This window comes from Rattus norvegicus, chromosome 18 (assembly GCF_021556685.1).
Source record: "Rattus norvegicus strain SHRSP/BbbUtx chromosome 18, alternate assembly SHRSP_T2T, whole genome shotgun sequence".
In the NCBI taxonomy this organism is placed as follows: Eukaryota; Metazoa; Chordata; class Mammalia; order Rodentia; family Muridae; genus Rattus; species Rattus norvegicus.
Window position 1 is genome coordinate 84,478,534 of NC_141551.1, and position 21,029 is coordinate 84,499,562.

The window sequence follows — 21,029 nt, forward strand, 5'->3', positions numbered from 1 at the left end:
AGTTTCCCAGAATTGGAAGAGGCTATAGCAGAAGTCTTGGATTTCCCTCAACTCACATTGTTTCTGGAAATCTCATGAAGAACACCAGAAATGATAAAGAAGGCCAGGCATGTTTCACCACAGTTCAGTATTAAGTATTTTTCCTTTCCTGTGTGGTGTTCTCTAATTCTTCCCTTGGATAAGACTGTAATATCTTCCATTTGTCTTAGATTGCTTTTTGCATGCTATTATAAAAGCAGAGTATTTTACTAGAACACCTTAGGCCTGCAATAAGTTTTTCACTATAATAGCTGATGTCTGTCCATACAGTATTACTTATAGAGAAATCTCCTGCAAGTTGTTTTTCAATTGTCACCAACAAATTGTGAAATTGTGGTATTTTTCCATTTGGTGTAGCCAACAGCTGTTTAATTGGACTTCAGGCTGAACAGAAGGGATACTTAGATCTTTCTGGTATTGTCAACCTAGTGACCTTTGCAGGTCGAAGAGATCTTAGAGCCAAGATAAGAACCTACTACTGTCAGGTTCCTAAACCAACATAATTTCTAACTATCTTTCGTATACTTATCTTTGTATCTGCAGTTAAATATATCTCTCTCCCCTCATCAAAGAAGCTTCTTTTTGTGACAGATGGAGACTATTGCAGAGATCTGTAACTGGTCATAATGCAGAGAATAAGAGACTGTGGGGTGCCCAACTCTAATGGATTCATTTAAAGCTAAGGTTCAGAGAATATTGTGGAAAATGGGGTTAAAAAAACTGTAAGAGCCAGAGGCTTAGGCTGCCTGTAAGCATGATTGACAAGAAAAATATACTCATCAACTTTCAACACCATGCTTTCTTGGATAAGACAAGAAAACAGCAATACCAGTTGACAGGTCAGTTCCGACAGGGAACATATCAGATGCTTCCACTCCTAGATGAAGAGCTACAGGATGTCAAAGGATGCTGAGATGAGGAGAATCCGTTGTGCTCAGGGATGAACTCTCACATAGATTATCCCAAGTAAACACCAAAGCAAAGACAGATGGATTTAATAGGCTACACATATACTTGTGCCTATATAGTATATACACATATACACATGTATGTGCATGTGAAAATATAACTAAAGAATATATAAGTTTTGGAGGAGGACGGAAGAGTTGGAGAAAAGAGAAAGAAGTAGGAGTGGTATAGATGTTGTGCTCATATGTGGAAATTCTCAAAAATACCACCAAATTTTAAAAATAAGAACTATGTACACAAAAAGCATAAGTTTTTAGAAGATTCTCCACATTGACTCAGATAGTAGCTGCATTAATTTACCCACTTACTTATATGATTTATTCATAACAAGCAAATTGTTTTTTATTCATAATAAACCCATCTCTCTATAAACTGATGAATGCATTAAGAAAATGTAACACACACACAGAGTTGTAAAGAAGAACTGAGTTATGTATTTTTCAGTAAAATGAATTGTACTGGAGATTATCATGTTATTTAAAGCAATCCAGACTCAAAAATCAAATATGTCCCACTCTCCAGCATGTGTGAAATTTAAGAGAGGAAAAAAGAGCTTGAAAATAAAAGAATATTAAGGACATGGGAAGGAGTAATGGAGACGAAGGCTGTCACAATAACACCTTATATATTCTACAATCAATTCCTGATAAAATAACAGACCTATTGTTTTCTAGTTGTGATGAAGCCAGTGCTTTATTTCACCATGAGAAATGAGTAACCTAAGTAGCAAAATCCTCCAACTTTGGGATCTGAGCAATCAGTAACAAATCCTTTAGAAAAAATTAATTTCTTAATTATTGGCTTGCTAGACTTTATCACTGAATTTCTCAAATGTTTTACTGTTCCTGTCTTGGGCATTCTCAGTATTCTCTACATGTATTTTTCTCCCTCTGCTTACTTTTAAACCATCAGAAGTAGAGGGTCAGAAAAGTTGCCTCAACAGGGACAGGGAGTATTTATTTCACTGCCAGTGTGGGGGAATGCTACATTTCCTCTGGTGCTCCGGGAATTCTCCCATTAGATAGTTTTTCTTAGTCCCAACTCATAACTCATAGGTCCATATTTAGGCTTAGGATTATCTATTCTAATTATAAGAAAATGGTGGATCAAATCATCTCCAGAAAGTCATCAGCTATCATCTCTCCTTGTGCTACCTGAGACACTTATACTTGAGAAGAGTCAGGAGAGATTTTATTTCTTATGTGAGATCAGGCCAGAGACTGGCTTTCCTCTTATTCATCTTGCCTGAGTTTCAAAATCTATAAAATGCTATCCTGAAATGTACTTCAATGGATCATTGCAAGTGTTAAAATGTAACAGAATATTTAATCATTGAATTGTCGTACTCAAGAAAGCAAGACCACAATTAGGTTAAACCCAGAGGTTAGATTATTATCACACTTTTTGTGAGAATCCGGTTTCTTATTCAAGTGTGAAAACTGCAACTTTGATAAAAGGGGTTGCATGTTGACACCTAAGTGGAGAGTAATTTTATATCCAAAAACTTAGGATTTTGTAGTTTAAATCTTGGTCGCAGAATTTAGAGTATTCTAGTTACCTTTTTCTGGACTAAGAAATGAAAAGGCACAATAACAGAAATAAATAAGCAGGGGGGACAGAATAGACACCATCTAAAAGTAGCCAGTCACTCACTTTGATGATGCTGGGGCCTCTTTGATTCTATGACAGCCTTCCCATTTTATGTTGAAATGGTGAAATAAGAGCCACGATTGGAGTAGACACAAGGAAACAAAGTCTCTTGGATTCAGTTGAGCAACAAGTTAAGTTCATAGTCCCAACATAATAGTCAAAGATTTGCTTTGGTGGGTAAAGTTTCTTTGATAGCATATTTAGTGACTCTGTGTGTGTGCACATATACACAAGAGTGTGTATTGTGTATAAAGACAAAGAAAAAATTTAAAGTTTCTTTTATTCCACCTTCCATTTTCAATTTAATTCTTATTCATAGGCATGTGTATGTTTGGATTGTTAGTAAAGTGTAGATATCATTGAAAATATTTCCTTTATTTTATATGATAAATATCCTCAGTCTTTTTTATAACTTATTTGCCTCCATATATTTCTGGACATTAAATTTATTTCCACCATTATCTGTTTCAGATAATGGTTTATAGCCATATCCGCATGCATAGGTTTGTGAAAAGCATGTTTCCTGGGTTAATGTGTACGTAGCCTTGTGATGCCAAAAGGTCCACATCGAATGCTGATAAAGATTTGTTTCATTATGTTTTATTATCATGCCTAATTTCCCCATCACAAATATATTTTTATAGTTGACAATTGCATTTTTAAAACTTTTTTCTTTTTTATTGGATATTTTATCTATTTACACCTCACACTTTAAAATGTCCTTTACTGTATATAATGCAACATGAATATTCTTTGTTTCCCTCTATTTCTGAATTTTCTTTCCTGAACCACTTACATTTTGGGGCAGATCAGATGACTGTAATCACCTCCTTTAATATCTGTGCTCATTCTAATTTTTCAACACTGTGATGTTTAACTGCATCGTAGTTTGAATTAAATAACTGCACCCTTTCTTCCTTTAGAGGTTTTTGAGAAACACTGTCATTTGAATTGTACTGGGAACCTTTTGTAACAACAGTATCAAAACTACAGAGTCTTGGCTACTGTGTGCATATGGTACCAGGAAGAATAGCTCTTGAATGTATTTCTTTTAGTAAATCTGGAAATGAAAACCACAGTTTGTATAGGATTTGGTTTTGTTCATTAGACCTATAACACCTTGACAAATGGTTTGTGACCCACTCTTCATAAAATTTATCAGGCAAACAATGTTCTTAGCACTTAATTAAGATTACACAGTTTCCAGGGGTGGTTCCTTTGAGGACTCAACAGCTTTCTAGTGCAGGAGGAACGATAGCAGATAGATTATGGCAGGGTGCAAAGTATCAAAGTAAAACAGTGCTTCTGGAAAGAGTTGTAAAGTGTAGGAACACAGCATCTAAGAAGATAGGGTTGCAAAGGCATTAAAGTAAATGCAGTTTTGAGGGAAACCAATGCCCACTGTAGATTTCTAGCAGGAGGTGAGACATCAGACAAGGGCAAGAATAAAAGCATACAATTTTCTTTTTTGAGCTTGAGTGACAAAGGGGAATATAAAACCTTTTAAATAGAGATCGAATATAATCAAAATCATGCTTCACCTTCACAGTAAAGAGAATCCATGGGGGCCAAAGGAGAGCTTGAGTTTTAGCGTTCACATGGGTAACTATTTCTATGGTCCCAGAGAAGACAAAGTGAAAAACTTTTAAACCAGGTCACACTTCTTTCCTGTTTTGTTCAGAAATCGTTATTTTCATTGAACAACTTTTTCTGATATTGTTTTCATCTACCCAGACGAAGTAAATGTTCATAGCATGTTGCTTTGACCATCACGTAGATGTAACATTTAAAGTAAGGCTCCTCTGGAGATTAAAATAAGTATGATACATGATGCATTTACTTTGAAAACTTCTGAATCACAGTAGAAAAACCAACAACAAACAAATATTTCAGAAATCATTTTTGTCTCTCCTTGAGTCCAGCATAATTGAGAAAAGCAAGATGCACACACAAAAGGGGGAATCAGTTTATGCCTTGCAACTGCAGTAATTTATTTTATACCTTTATAGAAAAGTATGGGAAGAAAATAAAGTCCCTAGGATTCTGACTGCATAACTCCTGAGTATAGTTCATGCAAGAGAAGGATGACTAGCCAGACATTGAAGGACAGCAGGGGTTGACTGGGTCAAAGAGGAAGTTTTTAGTTGACTCAAGCTATGCCTCCATGAAGGTGGGAGGCCTTGTGTTGTCACTTGTGAAGACAATATGGTATAACCCTAATGCTGGACAAGTTTTATAAAGTCCCAATACTGCATATGGCTTCAGTATTTTCCAGAAGCATTACCAAAGAGGACGATAAATGTGACCAGTCAGATTACAGTATTACTAGGATAGTCCTTCAGGGAAGCCAGATCAAGGTTGCAGACTTAATGACCTGTGAACAAGGCCCAGGGAAGTGAACTTCAACATTGTCTATCACAGAGTCCTGAGGATGTCTAAGACAGGGGTTGGGGAGTCCATCTCTCTTGTCATAAATAACCAGATAGTTAGGGAATCTGGGTGTCATTTAACCCAGAGGGATCTACCCATGGAAGAGAGCTTGGGTGCCTGACAAGGGTGGAGGGACTCCATGGGGATGTACATGGAGCAGTTTTACAGTCTTCGGAGTGTTCATTTAGAGCCTGGCATCTTCTTCAAATTAATAAGATGCCCCATGATATAGGACGTTTTGCCCAAACTGGAGTTCTGATCTTTCAGATATTATTAATCATCAAGCATATGCAAAGTTTGGTATTGGATTCGTTATTTTTATCCACTTAATAGAATACAAATATAAAAACATACTCCAGAAATCCCCACTTTTAATTATGATCAGCTATAGCTGAGTAAATGATATCATATTCCAGTATTCAGGGGAATGTTGTATGGGTCACTTGCAAACTTTGAGAACTGTTGGCACTACTTGCTGAACATATGCAATGCTGAACTGAGTCGAGGTACTCTCATTTTCTTATCTTAAAGGAAATGATTTTATTTCAACATTTTTCCCCATAAAATTTTTAAGCAATGCCCTTCCACTTTTTCAGAGTGAAATTAATTAGAGGAGTCACATTGATAAAAATGGTTCAATCTTAAAACAAGTGTTCAAAAACCTTGATTTTAAAATCAACCTGACTGTCGAGGTTGATTAAAGCATTGTGTTTATAGAAGTTGAAGTATGTAAGTCCGCGTTTATGTAAATATGTGTTTATTTCATCTTGGGGAAGTGCATATGTTACTTCCTCTCTCCAGATTTTTCATATATCAACTGCCTTTTTGTCATTCATTACTCAAGTGTCATGAATCGGAAATGCCAATTACTATTCCTGGAAAGTCACATGTAAAAACGAGTATAATAAGTTAGATAATGAAATGGTGACATGGATAGAAGGTGTGGAAAGTGAAAGAAAAACTTGGAAAAGAAAGAAAATTTACTAGCTGTAAATGCAACAAACGCGGGCAAATTGCATATCTTGAGTCTGAAGCCTTAAGCAGAGTTTTTTTTTTTTTCCTAGCAAAAAATGTCTATTAACCTTTCACAGACTTGGTGAGCCCACTGCCAGTGGATGACACATGACAGAACTCAAGGGCGTCCCTGTAGATGTGCAAACCTCTATGCCAAGTCCCTGAGGGCAACTGGTCCTGGTACTTCCCTTTTGCTTGGTGAATGTCAGGGGAGGGAGGGACTGAGAAGGGAGGAATGGAGGAAGGAAGAATGAAAAGAAAGAAGAAAAGTGAGAAGGGAAACAGGAAAGAAATATGGAAAGGGGGAAGGAAGGAGGCGGGAACAGAATAATTCGGTTGCATCCTAGTTGCATGCCTGCCTCTGGCATGAGTGCCACAGTGCCCACAGTGCACGTACAGGTGCTCACTTCCCTGCACACATCTATGGTAGCATCAGTGGAACAAGGCTGGCTCCTGGCTTTGCCACTCTTCTTTGCTACAGCAAGTCTCTTCTGGGCTCTTTGTCTATGGGAATTTGCTTCTTTACTTCTTCTTGAAAAACAATCCAATGGACAAGTTCACACTGTATTGGTGCCTGTCAGGAATCAAAACTGCTACTTTTTTAAAAAAAAATAAAGATAAGGACAGGAGCATTTAATTGTAGCATTTAAGGCATCAGAAAGTAAGCTGTTTAGAATCTAAGGTTATCTTGGGTCCTGTTTGTCTTTGTGAAATTTAGCTTCCATGAAGAGGAAAAACAAAAAACAAACAAAAAACCCAAAACAAACAAACAAGAAAACTTCAGCTATCTCTGCAAGCCTTCATTGTGACATACGGAGCTAGAGCAAATTCTGTGGTTCAGTGTGGCTCCACAACCTCCTACCAGGGTGAGAAAGATTTTATCATTTATCAGCCAGGTGGCTTCTCTGCAGAGACTCAGTATGTTAGTATATGACATGCATTTAATGCTGGCATAAAAGTAAAGAATTATTCAAGGTTGATTGCATTACTTTAAAATCTGCTGCAAATGGGAGCTGGGGAGATGGATTTGCCAGTAAAGTGCTTGTGTAGAACCCATGTCTAAAGGCCAAATGAGATGTATGTCTGTAATCTTAGCTATGGAGAGGTTGGAAGGAATATCACTGCTTGACTCTCCACTGTAGTTGAATCAACAAACTCCATGTTCAGTTAGAGACTGTATCTAAAAAAGATAAAAATGATCAACGAAGGCATCTGATGCTTACCTCTGTTCTTTACACACATGGACATATGCATGTATGCATACCTGTTCGCATAAGTGAATATGTGCACATACTACACATACGTGTTTCTCCCCTTTAATTAGTCAGATTCTTTTGTCATACAATATAATCTGAATACAATTTCACCTCTTTTTACTCTCCCCAGTTCCTCCCCAACTCCTTTCACATTTGGACCCACTTTCTTTCTGTCTCTCATTAGAAAAGAACAGCTTTCTAAGAGATAAAAACAAAACAATCAAAATAAAATATAAGATAAAATGAAAACTATCATATCCAAGTTGGACGAGCCATGCCAACAGAAAAATTCAAAAGGCCCTTTGTAGGTGAAAGCACAAGAATCAAAACCCACTCGTTCACCCAGAGGACCTGGCGCAGCCCCTTGTCAGCCCTGTGAGTGTTGCTTTAGTCTCTGTGAATACACATGGGCTTTGCTCGATGTTTTAGAGGGACTTCTTCTTTTGATATCCTCCATCCCTTCTGCTTCCCCACTCCTTCTGCCTCCTCTGAACTCTGAGAGGAGGGATTTAATGCTGCTGAAATCTTATTTAGAGCTGCACACATATGTTTTTAAGTACACAAGATAAAATGCTTAGTGTACTCCTGCTTCTGCTCCCTGCTGGGAGATAATTAAAAAGAGAATTAAACTTTGGATACATTTTTTTTCTGTTAAAAATGTCAACATTTGATTTCTAAATGCAGGAAACTTTTGGTAATATTTTAGTAGAAAAACTGGAAGCTCTTGGACTGTAACATTTTTCTGTTTTAAAGGTCCTTAGAAGTACACTACTTAAAACTCCTGTTCAATTCTTTTTTTCAAGCTGGAAGAAAATAATGCAGAAGTGTTGAAAAGTTGAACTTTTTCTTTTGCTTCAACAAACGTTGTGTTACTGATTTAACAAATTGTATCACTTCCAGATAGCATGGTGAGAGACTGGGAGTTACAATTACAATCTGAGTGTATTCTAGTTACCCTCACCCAAAGTTTATCTAATCTCAAGAGCTCATGGAAGCTTCTTAAGAAACAGTTTGGATATTTAGGGCTGGGCTACAGCCCGGATCACTGCTTGGAATCCCGAGTCATATGAATCAGTTCTGCCTAGCCATTTGGCAAGCTGTTTTCTGTCTGGGTCTTGGACATGTGTAGCCTATTCAGGACCTACTGTAAATCTTCCCTCTACTTGTGATGTCTGGTTGGAGTTCCTACTTGATCATCCTAGGCTGATCTCTTTTGTTCAATTTAGACACCTGTCCCTGCCTGTCCTGACTTTGCCAGGCGGTGTTTTATCTAAGATGGTAGCTCATGTTATCATTGCTTTTCAGTCAAGCAATCATTTAGCTCATTTTTTTTATCTTGCTTGTTTTCTTTACTTTGTACCTCCACTCTAAATGGACGATGACAAATGACATTTCATGGTGGGGCTATGAAGACTGTTGGTCTTCTGAATAGCATCCTGGCTTCTTCGGACTAGGCTAGTGAAGCTCATACTGCCCAAAGACAGTTCTGGATTACTGATGCAGCAACAGTAACAAGCGATGATACAGTCTGCGTGACTTGCCCAACAGGAGAGCATCATGGGATGGACCAAGAGCTGGAAATGTGTGGTACCAACTCAGCAGGCAGTTTCCTCTCACAGCTGTGGCAGGCCTTCTCCAAACTTCAGCTGTTCAGTTGACTTGTACTCAACCATCCTACCTTGGCATTCTCCCTTTGCATATCTGTGTCTGAATTCCAGCCCCCCATCTTTGTAATGTAAAGAAACCAGTTATATTGGATAAAGAGCTCATAACTAATGACTTCATAAACTAATTTCATCTACAATGTCCTTTATTATAAACCACTTTATTTGCTGGTGAAGGCTAGGTAAGAACTTCGACTAGTCCTGCTGTGACTTGATGTGCTGTGATGATATTGAGGGCGGGGGTTCTCCCTTCTCTGGGAGAAAGGAATGGGGTTGGGGGAGAGGCTTTGTGAAGGAGGACTTAAAGGAGAGTGGGACTGCACTCTGGATGAAAACTAAATAAAAAATTAATGAAAAAAAAGAAACAAAAAGAAAAACAAGGAACTTTGCCATGTGAATTTGTTGGGACACATTCAGCTCATGCCCTAACTAGTCACTGTAGAACACTGGAGCATTTTAAGGGAAGGGTCTCCAACCTACTTGCCATCCTTCACATTTGAAAGGAACACACTGCTGTGTTTTTACAGCAGCAATTGGGAGTTGGCCTGCTGCAGCCCCGTGAGTACTGATGTGTTTTAAGTTACAGGTTTCTGTTTGTTCCTATTCTGCTTGAAGTTGCTAAACTTCAGTTTGGGGTCTGCCACAACCCATCTTTTTTTTTTTTTCAGGCCTTTGTCACAGGAAGAGTGAGGGAGGTGAAGCTACTCTGAGGGAAATTTTGTCTTTGGGGTCTGACCTCCTTCCTCTGCCCTCGATGCATCCTCCCACACTGCCTGTTCTTTGAATTTCAGAAACATTTCTTTTCCACTTTCTAGACCCTCATTTCCACTTCCTGTACCCTACTAGTAATTGGAAATTAGTGTGCTTATTTATTGTGTCCGTATGTCTCAGAGAACTATATCTCAGGTCACCACAGTGAACTTCCTAAGTCATCATGCAGTCAATATTTGGTTTTTCAGAAAAGAGCTCCATTGTGCATCTTCACAGACAAGGTAGAGTTGGGAATACATAAAGACACCAGTGTTAATGCTTCTAATTAGCTGGCATAATAATAGCAACTGCAGATGGCTTGGGGTAATTCTGCACTGTTTAACAGTTAGTCTATTTTAAACATCTGAAGAACAAGTTATTGTCTTGTGCTTTGGAAACCCATAGAGATACCTGGGCAAGTGGGAGCATTTGACGTTTACCTGATGTGCACAAGAGGTGGTGGAGAAGTGAGGGTAGACAGAAACACCTGAGGATGGCTAATGCAGAGTGACTATCAGAGAGGAACAGTTGAGAAAGAGGAACAAATTCTGAAAGATATGGGAGGAAGGTCAGAGAGGAGAGAGGGGAAGCAACGAGGCACAGATGCCGGGTAGGTAGAGAGGGCCTTTACAGAAGGCCAGACCTCTAATGTTTAGAGTCAAGGGCACAGGTAACATTGGAAGTATAGGTAGAATGGTAGAAATGGAGACTAGATAACATGAAGTATTATTGAAACATGAGAACACATGGGCCTTCTAGTAAGCTGAATTAATGGGGAAGAATAAAAAGTAATTAGGCTGTTAGATAGTATCTTATAGGATCCGAGCTGGCTCTCAGGAGGTTGAAGTTTCCAATCAGAGATGAGTGAAAGGAGCCCAGTTAGAAACAGAGGTCAGCTTCACTCCTTCTTTAAAAGGGGACAAGAATACCCTTGGGAAGGAATAGGGAGGCAAAGTTTAGAACAGAGGCTGAAGGAACACCCATTCAGAGCCTGCCCCACATGTGGCCCATACATATACAGCCACCAAACTAGATAAGATGGATGAAGCAAAGAAGTGCAGGCTGACAGGAACCGGATGTAGATCTCTCCTCAGAGACACAGCCAGAATACACCAAGTACATAGGCGAATGCCACCATTAAACCACTGAACTGAGAACGGGACCCACGTTGAAGGAATCAGAGAAAGGGCTGAAAGAGCTTGAAGGGGCTTGAGACCCCATATGAACAACAACGCCAACCAACCAGAGCTTCCAGGGACTAAGCCACTACCCAAAGACTATACATGGACTGACCCTGGGCTCCAATCTCATAGGTAGCAATGAATAGCCTAGTAAGAGGACCAGTGGAAGGGGAAAGCCCTTGGTCCTGCCAAGACTGAACCCCCAGTGAACGTGATTGTTGGGGGGAGGGCGGTAATGGGGGGAGGATGGGGAGGGAAACACCCATAGAGAAGGGGAAGGGGAGGGATTAGGGGGATGTTGGCCTGGAAACCGGGAAAGGGAATAACAATCGAAATGTAAATAAGAAATACCCAAGTTAATAAAGATGAAAAGAAAAAAGAAAAAGAAAATAAGAGTGTTAAAAGTGGAAATATTCTGACATGAACAGTACAGGGGCCCAAGGATAAAATTTGTTTGATTTGCATTCTGTCATCTGCAAACTCAGTGTTTTTGGGAGGCTTAAATGCCCCTATTTGTGAGACAACCTTATCATTTCATTACCTGATTAGAGCCTGGGTGTGTTGCAGGCCTTTACGAACCAAGTGTTCCCCTTTAACTTAATTGTCCAGCTTCCCAAACAAATACACTGATCTAAAACAGATAGTTTTAGACTTTTAAGAAAATTTCATTAGAAATGAAGTGAGCAATGTGAGATACTTATTGACAACTGCACTCATTAAACCAATTGGAAGTTTTAAGTCCTTTGAATTAATGGCCAGACCTCTGAAAAATCTCCTAGTATCCAAGCTCAGGGGCACAAAGGTTTTAAAGACAAAAACCACAAAGACCATACCTCAGAATAACTTTGATATATTCGTTTCTGGCAGAGCATAGCAATTATCTTAGACACTGAATGCCAATTTTTTAAACATATTTTCCTAGTTATTTTAGTTTACTTTAATTATTTGGGTTAATAAATTTGAACCTTGGTTAAAACCATGAAAATCTCAAATGAATTGCCCAGGCAGATATGACTGCTATGGGATGAGTGGTGGAGCTCCGAAAACTGTCTAAATAAACACAAAATGGAGTCAGAACAGAATGGCATTACTTTAGTCATTTCAGAAACAACAGTAAGAAAAATTCCTATGTGTCTTTTTTTAAGCTTGCCCAATGATCAAGCTTGGCCTCAATATTACTGTTCTATATTTCTCATACTTTTAGTAAATTTTATCTATTTTACATCTCCAGTTGTATCAATATTCTGCTTTCCATTCCATGTTAGAGATATTTTGTCTTTCTCAGCTTGTAAACTCCTCTTTTTATTTACTTATTTATTTATTCATCATTTTGTTATTATTGCCATAAGTTTGAACTTTGTGGAGTCCAGAGCACTACGTTCCCAAAATGTCATATAATGCATTTCTTGGGTCTTTATAGCTTTGTAAAATTCTTGTTTAAAGTAAAACCCACTGATTCCACTGTTATGGCCAGAGCTATTATTTCTTAGAAACACGCATGTGTTTTCATGAATTTTTGGATGAATCTTATCTTTGTGTAGAACACTATTTATTTTGGCATAAAATGTTACTTTAAATGTATTTCTTATTATGAGAATTATTGCAGAAGTCAATACTGTCCCAAACAACACAAAGCTATATTTTTCTGACTGCAATGTGGAATGCCAATTGTTTTTCTATTAAAAATAATGTTGATTGTCCTCTTTCATTTCTGGCAAGGGTGGATCTTGAGGCTCAAGGTGAAGTAGTATAAGGCAAGCTGGCCTGAACAAAGGCTTGGCCGTAGATGTTGGTGTGAAGAGACTCAGGACTCTGTGATGTTGATGGGTTATATAACAGTCCGTTCCTGGGAGACGTGACACACATACATATAGTTTGTCACCCCAGATAGGACTCTTATGATGGACCTAAGTCGAACTTAGTGAACCAAGAGATTTTATTGAGGCGACTATGGGTGAAAGGTCATTTACAGGAGCAGGGATGATTCAGAGGAAGCTTCATCACCCAAGAGTAGCCCAGCACCCAAATACCTTGACGGCTCATGTAAGTACTAACCCCAGAATAATTCTCTCCTGTTGTAGTTGTTCACTGCTTTTTATAACCCCAGGCCTCCTGGGCTTCCTCCTAGAGGGAATGTTACCATTTTGGAAGAAACTGCCATAGCATCATTCGATGATGTTGAAGACCTGCCCAACTGGAGACTGAGTAATAGCCCTCTAGGGATACTGATGGTGACAGTCAGTGACTGGGGATGTAAGGTGAACACTAAGTATCAGTGTATCCAGCAAAAGTTGGCTCTCTAGGGGTGGGGCAATACTTGGAAAAGAAAATAAAGCACACATTAATGATTAAATTAAATTAATGAACTATAATCGTGATAGAAAAATCACTTGTAAAGTCAAGAATATCAATAAAAGTTATACAGACAACAGTATTTTATGTTCATTTTATAAACTAGTATATGGATGAATTATCAGTATGGAATCGGTGGGTTTCTACTCTTACTGTTATTTTTATTTTATTTTGGGATTTCTCCTCCTCCATGAACTGTGACAGTTTTTTCCCCTCTGATTTAAATCGATTCACCTTTGGCTTTGTAGTGTGTCAGGATGGTGGGCCCTCTTTTTTATGTCAGGTTTTCTTGGTTGTTATTTTTAGTGCCACTTTGGATAGCCTTCCACCTGGCTGAGCACTAGAAACAGTAAAGTGGGGCTTGGTTTTCATCTCAGACCAGTCAACTCCTTTCGGTATGAAGCTTGAGCGGGATCAGGTTGGGGAAGAGGTGGAATGCCTGCCCCTAAAACTCCCTCCACTGTTTAGGTCTTGATGTTTATGGGTATAGATTTTCCCCATCGCTTCAAGAATTTGTCCTTCATACAAATGCAGGTAATTTCCCTAAGTGGAGCCCAGCATTTTGTGCCTGAATTAACAAGTACATGGAGCTGTTCCTAAGAGGAGGTTAGGGTGAGAACAGCCTGAAGACAGCTTCTGAGACGGGAGTAGAGAAGCATTCAGAAAGAGTGGAGAAAAGCAATAGTGAATGTAAGTCCTGAGGACAAACACTGAAACGTGTAGCCAGAGCTTTTACCTGTCTAATCCCGGAGGCTAGAGCCTCTTGCTTATAACCAGAGGATTTTTTTTTAACAGGTTGTTATGAATAATCTTTTTTTTTTATTAACTTGAGTATTTCTTATATACATTTCGAGTGTTATTCCCTTTCCCGGTTTCCCGGCAAACATCCCCCTCCCACCTCCCCTTCCTTATGGGTGTTCCCCTCCCAACCCTCCCCCCATTGCCGCCCTCCCCCCATAGTCTAGTTCACTGGGGGTTCAGTCTTAGCAGGACCCAGGGCTTCCACTTCCACTGGTGCTCTTACTAGGATATTCATTGCTACCTATGGGGTCAGAGTCCAGGGTCAGTCCATGTATAGTCTTTAGGTAGTGGCTTAGTCCCTGGAAGCTCTGGTTGCTTGACATTGTTGTACTTTTGGGGTGGGGTCTCGAGCCCCTTCAAGCTCTTCCAGTTCTTTCTCTGATTCCTTCAACGGGGGACCTATTCTCAGTTCAGTGGTTTGCTGCTGGCATTCGCCTCTGTATTTGCTGTATTCTGGCTGTGTCTCTCAGGAGCGATCTACATCCGGCTCCTGTCGGTCTGCACTTCTTGTCTAATTGGGTGGCTGTATATGTATGGGCCACATGTGGGGCAGGCTCTGAATGGGTGTTCCTTCAGTCTCTGTTTTAATCTTTGCCTCTCCCTTCCCTGCCAAGGGTATTCTTTTTCCTCATTTAAAGAAGGAGTGAAGCATTCACATTTTGATCATCCGTCTTGAGTTTCGTTTGTTCTAGGGATCTAGGGTAATTCAAGCATTTGGGCTAATAGCCACTTATCAATGAGTGCATACCATGTATGTCTTTCTGTGATTGGGTTAGCTCACTCAGGATGATATTTTCCAGTTCCAACCATTTGCCTACGAATTTCATAAACTCGTTGTTTTTGATAGCTGAGTAATATTCCATTGTGTAGATGTACCACATTTTCTGTATCCATTCCTCTGTTGAAGGGCATCTGGGTTCTTTCCATTTTCTGGCTATTATAAATAAGGCTGCGATGAACATAGTGGAGCACGTGTCTCTTTTATATGTTGAGGCATTTTTTGGGTATATGCCCAAGAGAGGTATAGCTGGATCCTCAGGCAGTTCAATGTCCAATTTTCTGAGGAACCTCCAGACTGATTTCCAGAATGGTTTTACCAGTCTGCAATCCCACCAACAATGGAGGAGTGTTCCTCTTTCTCCACATCCTCGCCAGCATCTGCTGTCACCTGAGTTTTTGATCTTAGCCATTCTCACTAGTGTGAGGTGAAATCTCAGGGTTGTTTTGATTTGCATTTCCCTTATGACTAAAGATGTTGAACATTTCTTTAGGTGTTTCTCAGCCATTCGGCATTCCTCAGCTGTGAATTCTTTGTTTAGCTCTGAACCCCATTTTTTAATAGGGTTATTTGTTTCCCTGCGGTCTAACTTCTTGAGTTCTTTGTATATTTTGGATATAAGGCCTCTATCTGTTGTAGGATTGGTAAAGATCTTTTCCCAATCTGTTGGTTGCCGTTTTGTCCTAACCACAGTGTCCTTTGCCTTACAGAAGCTTTGCAGTTTTATGAGATCCCATTTGTCGATTCTTGATCTTAGAGCATAAGCCATTGGTGTTTTGTTCAGGAAATTTTTTCCAGTGCCCATGTGTTCCAGATGCTTCCCTAGTTTTTCTTCTATTAGTTTGAGTGTGTCTGGTTTGATGTGGAGGTCCTTGATCCACTTGGACTTAAGCTTTGTACAGGGTGATAAGGATGGATTGATCTGCATTCTTCTATATGTTGCCCTCCAGTTAAACCAGCACCATTTGCTGAAAATGCTATCTTTTTTCCATTGGATGGTTTTGGCTCCTTTGTCAAAAATCAAGTGACCATAGGTGTGTGGGTTCATTTCTGGGTCTTCAATTCTATTCCATTGGTCTATCTGTCTGTCTCTGTACCAATACCATGCAGTTTTTATCACTATTGCTCGGTAATACTGCTTGAGTTCAGGGATAGTGATTCCCCCTGAAGTCCTTTTATTGTTGAGGATAGCTTTAGCTATCCTGGGTGTTTTGTTATTCCAGATGAATTTGCAAATTGTTCTGTCTTTGAAGAATTGGATTGGTATTTTGATGGGGATTGCATTGAATCTGTAGATTGCTTTTGGTAAAATGGCCATTTTTTTTGGTAAAATGGCCATTTTACTATATTAATCCTGCCAATCCATGAGCATGGGAGATCTTTCCATCTTCTGAGGTCTTCTTCAATTTCCTTCTTCAGTGTCTTGAAGTTCTTATTGTACAGATCTTTTACTTGCTTTGTTAAAGTCACACCGAGGTACTTTACATTATTTGGGTCTATTATGAAGGGTGTCGTTTCCCTAATTTCCTTCTCGGCTTGTTTCTCTTTTGTATAGAGGAAGGCAACTGATTTATTTGAGTTAATTTTATACCCAGCCACTTTGCTGAAGTTGTTTATCAGCTTTAGTAGTTCTCTGGTGGAACTTTTGGGATCACTTAAATATACTATCATGTCATCTGCAAATAGTGATATTTTGACCTCTTCTTTTCCGATCTGTATCCCCTTGATCTCCTTTTGTTGTCTGATTGCTCTGGCTAGAACTTCAAGAACTATATTGAATAAGTAGGGAGAGAGTGGGCAGCCTTGTCTAGTCCCTGATTTTAGTGGGATTGCTTCAAGTTTCTCTCCATTTAGTTTAATGTTAGCAACTGGTTTGCTGTATATGGCTTTTACTATGTTTAGGTATGGGCCTTGAATTCCTATTCTTTCCAGGACTTTTATCATGAAGGGGTGTTGAATTTTGTCAAATGCTTTCTCAGCATCTAATGAAATGATCATGTGGTTCTGTTCTTTCAGTTTGTTTACATAATGGACCATGTTGATGGTTTTCCATATATTAAACCGTCCCTGCATGCCTGGGATGAAGCCTACTTGACCATGGTGGATGATTGTTTTGATGTGCTCTTGAATTCAGTTTGCCAGAATTTTATTGAGTATTTTTGCATCGATATTCATAAGGGAAATTGGTCTGAAGTTCTCTTTCTTTGTTGTGTCTTTGTGTGGTTTAGGTATAAGAGTAATTGTGGCTTCGTAGAAGGAATTCGGTAGGGCTCCATCTGTTTCAATTTTGTGGAATAGATTGGATAATATTGGTATGAGGTCTTCTATGAAGGTTTGATAGAATTCTGCACTAAACCCGTCTGGACCTGGGCTCTTTTTGGTTGGGAGACCTTTAATGACTGCTTCTATTTCCTTAGGAGTTATGGGGTTGTTTAACTGGTTTATCTGTTCCTGATTTAACCTCGATACCTGGTATCTGTCTAGGAAATTGTCCATTTCCTGAAGATTTTCAAGTTTTGTTGAATATAGGTTTTTATAGTAAGATCTGATGATTTTTTGAATTTCCTCTGAATCTGTAGTTATGTCTCCCTTTTCATTTCTGATTTTGTTAATTTGGACGCACTCTCTGTGTCCTCTCGTTAGTTTGGCTAAGGGTTTATCTATCTTGTTGATTTTCTCAAAGAACCAACTTTTGGTTCTGTTGATTCTTTCTATGGTCCTTTTTGTTTCTACTTGGTTGATTTCAGCTCTGAGTTTGATTATTTCCTGCCTTCTACTACTCCTGGGTGTATTTGCTTCTTTTTGTTCTAGAGCTTTTAGGTGTACTGTCAAGCTGCTGACATATGCTCTTTCCTGTTTCTTTCTGCAGGCACTCAGCGCTATGAGTTTTCCTCTTAGCACAGCTTTTATTGTGTCCCATAAGTTTGGGTATGTTGTACCTTCATTTTCATTAAATTCTAAAGAGTTTTTAATTTCTTTCTTTATTTCTTCCTTGACCAGGTTATCATTGAGTAGAGCATTGTTCAATTTCCACATATATGTGGGCATTCTTCCCTTATTGTTATTGAAGACCAGTTTTAGGCCGTGGTGGTCCGATAGCACGCATGGGATTATTTCTATTTTTCTGTACCTGTTGAGGCCCGTTTTTTGACCAATTATATGGTCAATTTTGGAGAAAGTACCATGAGGAGCTGAGAAGAAGGTATATCCTTTTGCTTTAGGATAGAATGTTCTATAAATATCCGTTAAGTCCATTTGGCTCATGACTTCTCTTAGTCTGTCGACATCACTGTTTAATTTCTGTTTCCATGATCTGTCCATTGATGAGAGTGGGGTGTTGAAATCTCCCACTATTATTGTGTGAGGTGCAATGTGTGTTTTGAGCTTTAGTAAGGTTTCTTTTACGTATGTAGGTGCCCTTGTATTTGGGGCATAGATATTTAGGATTGAGAGTTCATCTTGGTGGATTTTTCCTTTGATGAATATGAAGTGTCCTTCCTTATCTTTTTTGATGACTTTTAGTTGGAAATTGATTTTATTTGATATTAGAATGGCTACTCCAGCTTGCTTCTTCTGACCATTTGCTTGGAAAGTTGTTTTCCAGCCTTTCACTCTGAGGTAGTGTCTGTCTTTGTCTCTGTGGTGTGTTACCTGTAGGCAGCAGAATGCAGGGTCCTCGTTGCATATCCAGTTTGTTAATCTATGTCTTTTTGTTGGGGAGTTGAGGCCATTGATATTGAGAGTTATTAAGGAATAGTGATTATTGCTTCCCTTTATATTCATATTTGGATGTGAGGTTATGTTTGTGTGCTTTCATTCTTTTTGTTTTGTTGCCAAGACGATTAGTTTCTTGCTTCTTCTAGGGTATAGCTTGCCTCCTTATGTTGGGCTTTACCATTTATTATCCTTTGTAGGGCTGGATTTGTAGAAAGATATTGTGTAAATTTGGTTTTGTCATGAAATATCTTGGTTTCTCCATCAATGTTAATTGAGAGTTTTGCTGGATACAGTAACCTGGGCTGGCATGTGTGTTCTCTTAGGGTCTGTATGACATCAGTCCAGGATCTTCTGGCCTTCATAGTTTCTGGCGAGAAGTCTGGTGTGATTCTGATAGGTCTGCCTTTATATGTTACTTGACCTTTTCCCCTTACTGCTTTTAATATTCTTTCTTTTTTTATGCGTTTGGTGTTTTGACAATTATGTGACGGGAGGTGTTTCTTTTCTGGTCCAATCTATTTGGAGTTCTGTAGGCTTCTTGTATGTCTATGGGTATCTCTTTTTTTAGGTTAGGGAAGTTTTCTTCTATGATTTTGTTGAAGATATTTACTGGTCCTTTGAACTGGGAGTCTTCACTCTCTTCTATACCTATTATCCTTAGGTTTGATCTTCTCATTGAGTCCTGGATTTCCTGTATGTTTTGGACCAGTAGCTTTTTCCGCTTTACATTATCTTTGACAGTTGAGTCAATGATTTCTATGGAATCTTCTGCTCCTGAGATTCTCTCTTCCATCTCTTGTATTCTGTTGGTGAAGCTTGTATCTACAATTCCTTGTCTCTTCTTTTAGTTTTCTATATCCAGGGTTGTTTCCATGTGTTCTTTCTTGATTGCTTCTATTTCCATTTTTAATTCCTTCAACTGTTTGATTGTGTTTTCCTGGAATTCTTTCAGGGATTTTTGTGTCTCCTCTCTATGGGCTTCTACTTGTTTATTTATGTTTTCCTGGAATTCTTTCAGGGATTTTTGTGTCTCCTCTCTATGGGCTTCTACTTGTTTATTTATGTTTTCCTGGAATTCTTTCAGGCATTTTTGCGATTCCTCTGTATAGGCTTCTACTTGTTCTCTAAGGGAGTTCTTCACGTCTTTCTTGAAGTCCTCCAGCATCATGATCAAAAATGATTTTGAAACTAGATCTTGCTTTTCTGGTGTGTTTGGATATTCTATGTTTGTTTTGATGGGAGAATTGGGCTCCGATGGTGCCATGTAGTCTTGGTTTCTGTTGCTTGGGTTCCTGCGCTTGCCTCTCGCCATCAGATTATCTCTAGTGTTACTTTGTTCTGCTATTTCTGACAGTGGCTAGACTGTCCTATAAGCCTGTGAGTCAGGAGTGCTGTAGACCTGTTTTCCTCTCTTTCAGTCAGTTATGGGGACAGAGTGTTCTGCTTTCGGGCGTGTAGTTTTTCCTCTCTACAGGTCTTCAGCTGTTCCTGTGGGCCTGTGTCTTGAGTTCACCAGGCAGCTTTCTTGCAGCAGAAAATTTGGTCTTACCTGTGGTCCCGAGGCTCAAGTTCACTCGTGGGGTGCTGCCCACGGGCTCTCTGCAGCGGCAGCAACCAGGAAGACCTGTGCTGCCCCTTCCAGGAGCTTCAGTACACCAGGGTTCCAGATGGTCTTTGGCTTTTTCCTCTGGCGTCCGAGATGTGTGTGCAGAGAGCAGTCTCTTCTGGTTTCCCAGGCTTGTCTGCCTCTCTGAAGGTTTAGCTCTCCCTCCCACGGGATTTGGGTGCAGAGAACTGTTTATCCGGTCTGTTTCCTTCAGGTTCCGGTAGTGTCTCAGGCAGGGGTCCTGCCGCTCCTGGGCCCTCCCCCACAGGAGCCCAGAGGCCTTATACAGTTTCCTCTTGGGCCAGGGATGTGGGCAGGGGTGAGCAGTGTTGGTGGTCTCTTCCGCTCTGCAGCCTCAGGAGTGCCCACCTGACCTGGCGGTTGGGTCTCTCTCTCACGGGGTCTGGGAGCAGAGAGCTCGGATTTTTTTTTAATTACAGACTGCTACTATCTTATTTAGCATTTTCCTTCTGTTTCCCATAGTTTCTTCTCCCACCTTAATGTTAATTTCCCCCTTATGTCCTTTATAGGATATTTCTTATTATTTTCTGCTTATGCATTTTCTTCCTTTCCTCCCCTCCTTCATTCTGTTGTGTTGGTTTATAGCTTAGAGATAAAACATTTTCTGTATGCCTCTTATGTGGGCAAAGTGTTACTTCTACTGAACACTTGCATGGTCATATACTGAAACACTAGAGAGCTGTGGCTTTTCTGTATGCAAGATTTTCACATCCAGTAACCTCTGTAACAGCTAGTTTTTTTGTGGGAGGAGATATAAGGTCCTAATCCAATATGAATAGAAAATATTATTGTACTTTTAGA

The 21,029-nt window shown here is 39.4% G+C and overlaps 1 protein-coding gene across 50 annotated transcripts in view; it reads left to right on the forward strand.

Annotated features, from left to right (window-relative positions):
* Cd226 (CD226 molecule) overlaps positions 1-21,029 on the forward strand; it is a 94,936-nt gene that overhangs the window by 40,609 nt on the left and 33,298 nt on the right.